The sequence below is a fragment of the Dermacentor variabilis genome, chromosome 2 (genome assembly GCF_050947875.1).
Source record: "Dermacentor variabilis isolate Ectoservices chromosome 2, ASM5094787v1, whole genome shotgun sequence".
Lineage (NCBI taxonomy): Eukaryota > Metazoa > Arthropoda > Arachnida > Ixodida > Ixodidae > Dermacentor > Dermacentor variabilis.
Window position 1 is genome coordinate 245,771,639 of NC_134569.1, and position 6,989 is coordinate 245,778,627.

Sequence of the window (6,989 nt, forward strand, 5' to 3'; positions counted from 1 at the left end):
TGCGGAGAAACAACACAACGTGCGCAGCGCATCTCACAGTTGGTTCATCGCAGTGTCCGCGCAGTCCCATCGGAATGATATAATGACCGGGTGCTCTGCTCCCGTCTGCACGAATCGCTCTGAAAGCGAAAAAGCTTTTTATTCGAACCCATTTAAACCCATGCACCACACTGCTTTCACAGAACTGTCATAAAAGATTCAGCTCACATTTTCAGGATAATGCACTGCTTTGGTTGCTGTTTCTGAACATAAAAAGGTTACACAACTAAGTAAAGATATTTCATCTACTACTGCTTATGTGAAGCAGGATGCAAGAGGAATTAATGTCGTTATTTACCATACGGTAAGGGCCTTTACTGTGTTTTGCATTATTACTCATATTGTAGACGCAATCCTGTGAGAAGAAAACTTCACTACACTCCCACAGAAGGTTACTTTTCGAATCCCTGCAGTAAAAAGGCACATAATGAAGTGGCACTTGAAGGTGTGGCTGATATCCAGTGCCTGCTAGTAGGTGGGTACATTTCTACAGCAAATTTAATGGGGTACCAGAGTCGAAACACTAATGGTTGGTCATTTATTCACCAGTAATATTTAAGACTGCCTACACGTTGAGAGCTTTGGCACATAAGCAGGTATGCCTATTGCAAAACCCAGTATCCAGTGTCCAGTTCAGCGCCAGATTATGGGCCCAGTGCCGCGCGCTAGATGCTGGGGTGCTGGGCAGGCGTCGAACCTGCAAATCCCAAGCCCGGTACTTAACCACTACGCCACGCCAGAAGCCGAGCATCGGCGCATGATTTTCTACATCAAGGACCAAGAAGCAGTTTTAGTTTCACAGAGAGAAGTCTCGCTCAGTCATGGTAGATGCGCTATCGCCCAGCAACTAAAGCTCACGCCAGTACCACAAAGAAATATTAGCTGTCCATATTCAGCAGCTTGCTCGGAAGTTCCACAACACCGATTTTCACTTGCGATTGGCATTTTAATTTCGAAAAAAGTCCTAAATGAACCACTGACCCGGGACGCTGTATGGGCTGTTACTACCGATTTGGATAGCCGTTTGTTGTTCTTCACGCGAAGGATATGCAACGTTTTATTAGTTCAGTGATGCCTTTCAGTCGACACGTCTGTCTATTCATATATCTTCGTCAGAGAAGCGCAGGCTAGGACTGTGATCCTTCGGCGACAGCACATATATACCTGTGTTCATCACGCGTCACATCGGCGCTCATCGCTACTTGTGCTGTTTGTGCGCTCATGCTACTTGTGTTTATTTAAGGACACTGATGCGAAAGCTGAAATATGGTGATTTATCCTTGTTAGACTTCTTGATTCCTGAGCCTAGACGCGCCGAGAGCGTGCAGATGGACTCGGCGGATACGCTTGGCATAAGCTTCGGTGGGGACCGATCTCGGCGCCTTTTCTTGACGATCTTATTCAGTCAGCTGTTTCGATGCACTTTGTTTGCGATTAGGCGGAAAAGCAGTCTACAAGCGATGCAATAGCGCCCACGGTCGATCGACAATACGGTAGGCAAGTCGCCTGCAAAAACAGAGTGCGGCGAAGCCGCATAGATTTGGTTGCTTGCCAGGCAAGATGGCGGACCTCCGTGCAACTCTGCTACCTGTGGTAGCATATACAGTAACTCTAGGTGGCAGAGGTAATTGGCGCCATCTATCAGGAAGGCGGGAAAGCAAATCCGCTTGCCTTGTATGAACTAGATCGACGCGCGGCCGCGCGTGCCCATCAAGCAAGCCATGCCCTTTCGCCCCTCCGCTCAACTTCTCTCCTTGCCCTTTCTCGCAACTCCCTCAACTTAGGCTGTCTCCATGTGCGCCCGCCGGCCCGGCGCCAGATTAGCCCGCTGCATCTCGTTTCATTTTTCGTTATCTGCTGTTATCAGGAAACGTGCGATGGGGGGGGGGGGAGGGGGCTGTGCGTTGACCGGCGTGGGCATTCAGTCATAGAGAAAGAAATTCAACAAGAGGGGACACTCTTCAAAAACTGGCAACAGGAAAGACGTCACGCCTAGTTTCAACAACATCCGTTAGTTGACGCGAGCATCAGAAAAAAAGAATGTGAAATAAACTTCCAGACAACGTCTTATTTTTTTTATTCCTTCCCACTAAATGTGATAAAGTTTTGCGTGTAAATGAACTGATACTTTGCAACTTTTTGTTGCGTTGCCTAGCAACAAGCTAGCGGCACGCCAGACGCGCGTGCATACGTCATACGCCAGACAAGCCGCAGGAGTGAGCGTGGCCGGCTGCGCATGTGAAGCTTGCGTGCTCGGCGACCCGTCTCTTTTGGATGTAGCCCGTTTTTTGGACTCCTGGCGTTCTCTTGTGTTCCGTCTGCATTTGGACACGGCACCGCTGCACTACTGGACTACTGCAAGGTGAGGAATTTTGTTTGACAGTCTGCGACGCACTTCAAGTACATTTAGGCTTACTGCACAAAACTGAACCTATATAGTGACGCAGTAATCGAAAAACAGCTCCGCAGTCCAAGCCTAGTTAACATGAGTTAATTACTCGTACTGGTGGATGTTTGCGACGCTTTCTATGAGCCCAAGCATAATTAGAACCTATTTCGGTAGTTTTTGGGCACGCTCTCCGCACCTGGCTTTCTGACGAAAAACACCTTGGCCGTGTGACGCAGTTTCGCGTGTACTGAATCTTACCGGGACAAGTTCTGACGCTTTCTCTGACCCAAGACATTATTGTAACTAATTTCACTACTTTTTGGGGTACTTTTCAAGCACAGTGGCCGCGCTCGGCGTAGTGGCGCAGTTAGCAAAAAGCAGCTCGGCTGTGTGCCGCAGTTAGTTTCGCGTGTACTGAATCTTACTGGTAGAAGTTCGTGACGCATTCTCTGACCCGAAAAAGTATTGTAATTTATTTGGTAACTGTTTGGGATATCTTGAGGCTTGCTCGCCGCGCCTGGGGTTGTGAAGCTGTTAGCTAAAGAGCAAGCCGGCAATAGTGAGTTAGTTTTGCGTGTACTGAACTTTAGTGGGACAAGTTTGTGACGCATTTTATAGCCCTGCAACAACATACACCTTATTTCGGTACTCACACTTCTCGAAAACGCGACGAGCGATTGCCGAGAGTGATAACACGGGAGTGTTGCATGCGCCGGCAGGACGCGTAAAACATAACACGGAGGAGCTCAAGAACATGACATTTATGTATTCTGAGCGACTGAAAACAGGCTTTGCACCCACGAATCCATCGTGAGTGCGACTAGAAGGCATTCTGCGAGCGTGTAACATGGTCTGGCTGCGCCTGTGTTGTAGCCATCTCTGTGTACTTGGCGTACCATCCGTCGACTGAGGCCAAATTGTTTTGGAAAGGCGCAGTCACCCGTGTATTTGCGCACTTAAGGTGCAGGAAATAATGCCCGGGAAGGGAGGGGTGCTTGAGATCGGATGTTCAGATTTTATGGCATTGTTTGGCAGGAGTCTTTGCTGCAAAATGTATGTAAAAGTGAATTTATCTTTAATGCCGCTCATTCACCACTTACGCACGTTTCGCCTCTACACGCAATACTCCTGTTAGGTGAATATACCAAAATGATACATGCTTGTAATTTACTTTCTTTCAGCTGATGGCATACGGTGGAGCTTCGTACGGCAACGACTGCTGCTTACCTGGTGCCACAACTTTGGATGAATGCAGAAGAAGCCCTGAACGAGCATTTATATAGAGCAAAATAAACATTTCATCATTTCAGAAGGCGTTTTTCGTTTTCTTTATGAAATTGCACCTGACAGATTCGGCGCAGTCTTGTAAAGGTCAATCGCAATCATTTCTACTTAATAATGAAACGGTTCCACGCCAAGGCCACGCGAGGTTCAGCAGAAGCGAAAAAAAAAATGAATGCCGCGCCGAGCAGCGGAGCCGGCGCGGCGTGTACCAACTGGTGTTCAAAACGCGCGCACCCAAAACTGAAACCGGAAGGAGTCAACAACATCCGCTTGGGGTGCTACAGGCAATTCGGCTGCTGGGCTCTATGGGAGTGTCCGCTCTTGTTGAAATTTCTTTCTCTATGATTCAGTTGCGTGGTCCTCGATAGACGTGTGCTTGTGTTCCGCGATGTTTTACCCTTTTCATGCACGAATACTTCAAAAATAAGCCCTGCAAGTTGTTCCGGGTGCCTAAAGACAACAGGTGAGCGCGCAGACCCAAGGACATCAGAAGGCGCATGTACACGAACACGGCCCTGATTGTGCTTCACTTCCCTCTTGCCTGTAGGGAAAGCTGACAAATAGATGTTCCCCCTGATTGTCACCTCATCCATGACTTGTGTTTTTCTATGCCAAGTCTCAGTCTGCAACTTCAGTAACTTGCCCAGCTTTCCATTCCGGCCTCAATACTTTTTCTGTCTGTCACGTTCTACAAACGTACTAACAGCTGAAAAATTACTGTTCGTGTTTGTTTATAATCTGAGTAAACAACGATCGGAAAACCGTGCGGGCAACCTTCATGTGTAGGCATGGTGCGCTTTCTTTTTTTCTGGAAAGCATGAGTATTGCAAGTGTCCTAAAGGCAGATTTTTTCAGTTCGTCTTTATTGCACAAAGGAGCGTTGCACTGAGTGCCTTAAGTGACGTAATTTTACTGCTAATCATTGCATTCTAGGTGAAATAAAAGTGTTGTTGGCTTATATTACCTGGTTTTTGATTGAGTAATATGCCTTTCTGCGAATGTTTTCTATGTACGGCTGCAAAGGCTGACTGCATTTCTGTTTCCTCTTGCCACCGGTACCCAAGTTGTGGTCAAATGTGAAATAATGTGATAATGTGTATTTCTGTTTTAGTGCAAGGATCTTTTTGTTCTGCCATGTCTTTTACATTTTGTCCAGTAGTAATGACCATGTCATGCAGTTGATATACTTTTGTGCAGGTTTATAAGCAAGCTCTCTTGCTCTGGTATGACTGTTAATCAAACAAACTTAGCATTTTATTTTTTTTTCGGTATATTGCATGTCATGGTTTTTGCCATTACCAGCTAATTTTCCCTTTCTTTAGTTGTCATGACTATTTCATACATGTCGTCCAGTTTTGTGCAATATCTCAGTGTGCATATCTGAAGCTCTTCTACACTTTGGTCTTTAGGGCATCATATAAGAATCTCTTATATGTGTGTACACGAAACGGCCTTCGTGTTTTCTTGAGTTTTATTTTTTTTGTTATTTCATTGTCTGTGAACTTTTGTGTTTTTCTAGTAATCATGTACATTTCATGCATTTTTCACTTTTGTTCATTTTCTGAGCATGCACCATACCAAGCTACGCGAAAATATTTCTTTTCGTAAACCGAAGTCAATAAAACGAGGCCAAAGATTTGTTATGTTGGAAGTGAAATTTATATATGTTCTGGCATATGCTGGCATACTCAAAAGTATGGACAAGACTGCGTGCGTGCTAACACATAAAGAACCCACGGTACACCACGCGCCAGCTCACACGCACACGCGCGTTAACACAAATGTATATATATATATATATATATATATATATATATATATATATATATATATATATATATATATACGCGCGCGGACAGGCAAAAAGAAAACAAAAGTAAAGGTCGCGCGGGCATGGGGAAGGGTAGAGAGGGAGCGGAGCGGGTCCGTCATAATAAAAACAAAGAAAAAACCACGAGTGAGGCGGTCCCGCCTGCTTGCTGTTTCTCTTGTCATGACAACGTAAACAATCGTGTGCGCTGCCATTTTGCAAAAGTATTGCCCTCATGCCAGGGCCGTAGCTTTGCACTAGCTTCGAAAGAGCGTGTGCTCAAAAACAGCCAATGGCAGTCATGCGGCCGTCCGCTACTGCGCGACAGCGCCATGTGCTCGACTACCGGCGATGCACTGTCCCCGTCAGCAGCAGAGCAACCGAACGGTGCGCTAACAATTGATCAAGTGTAGCAATGTCCTGCGTGAGAGTGATGGTGAAGCTTTGCGTCGCTCAGCACTTTTGTCGACAGCGAGCGAAGCTCGCCGAACTTAAGTGCTTGGATGTAGCGCGCCGCAGTAGAGGGTGGAGACACTGCCTTCGTGACCGCCATATTGGGCGAGCGCAGATACGGCGGGCAATGGAGCGTCGGCCGGTATTCTTGTTTAGCATGCGCTTGCGCCAGCCAATTCAGGTGTATAAAGGTCTTGCACATTTACGTACAATTCTAAGCGCTTCTTGTACGTAGAAATAGCGTGTGCTTCCATACATAGATCTCAGAGAAATGACTACTGTGCATCTAGGTCTGCGTTGGCCAACTGGGTTGCTCAAACCGATGAATTACTTGACTAGATTGACTGACTGCTTTATAAAGGAACGCCTTAAGTTGCTGTCAGGCATGAGAGTTTATAAGGTGCATAACATGCAATATGTTTCAATTTTGTCTCTCGCTACAAATCAGTAACCAGTTGACGTTGAGCACAACTTAGCGGTGGTGATAGGGCGATAGCAGCAAACTTGCTCGGCTGTCATCGATGAACAAGATGCCCGCCGCTCTCGGCCAAGCTCAATTTAAACCCGGTGAGGAAACTTCGAGATAACATGCTAAAGACAACGACAAAATTCTGGAACCCGACATAGTCGCGCATTGCTCGGATCAATCGAGATAAATTTGGGGCCGTATTCTGTAACGGTTCGCTTTGGAACTGGTTCGCTCTCACAAACGCCATTGGTCGGCGCCTCGTTGTTGTCATCCCTGGTGGATGTGATAACAAATTTTGTTGTCGTCACACAGGTTGTGAATCATCTGGAAAGGAAACCATCGTCTGCTACGAGAGGAACTACGGAGAAGTTCGCTTGAGAGTCGCGCGCGATGGCGAGCATGATCTTGATGGTTGCAAGGGCAACCGGGGCCGTCTGCTAGTCTCGCGCTGGCCGGCCCGACGAGGAGGCCGATAGTGGCTTGTTTGGTTGTGTTGCTAGCAAGCGTTGGCCTAAGGCAGCGACGTGACGAGAGGCAACGGTGCG

General features: G+C 46.9%; 1 long non-coding RNA gene across 1 annotated transcript; it reads left to right on the forward strand.

Annotated features, from left to right (window-relative positions):
- Positions 1-1,980: 1,980 nt before the first annotated feature.
- On the forward strand, positions 1,981-3,734 carry LOC142571242 (uncharacterized). The gene is made up of 2 exons (XR_012825810.1): positions 1,981-2,439; positions 3,610-3,734. It is a non-coding gene; the product is annotated as an uncharacterized LOC142571242 (long non-coding RNA).
- Positions 3,735-6,989: the final 3,255 nt, after the last annotated feature.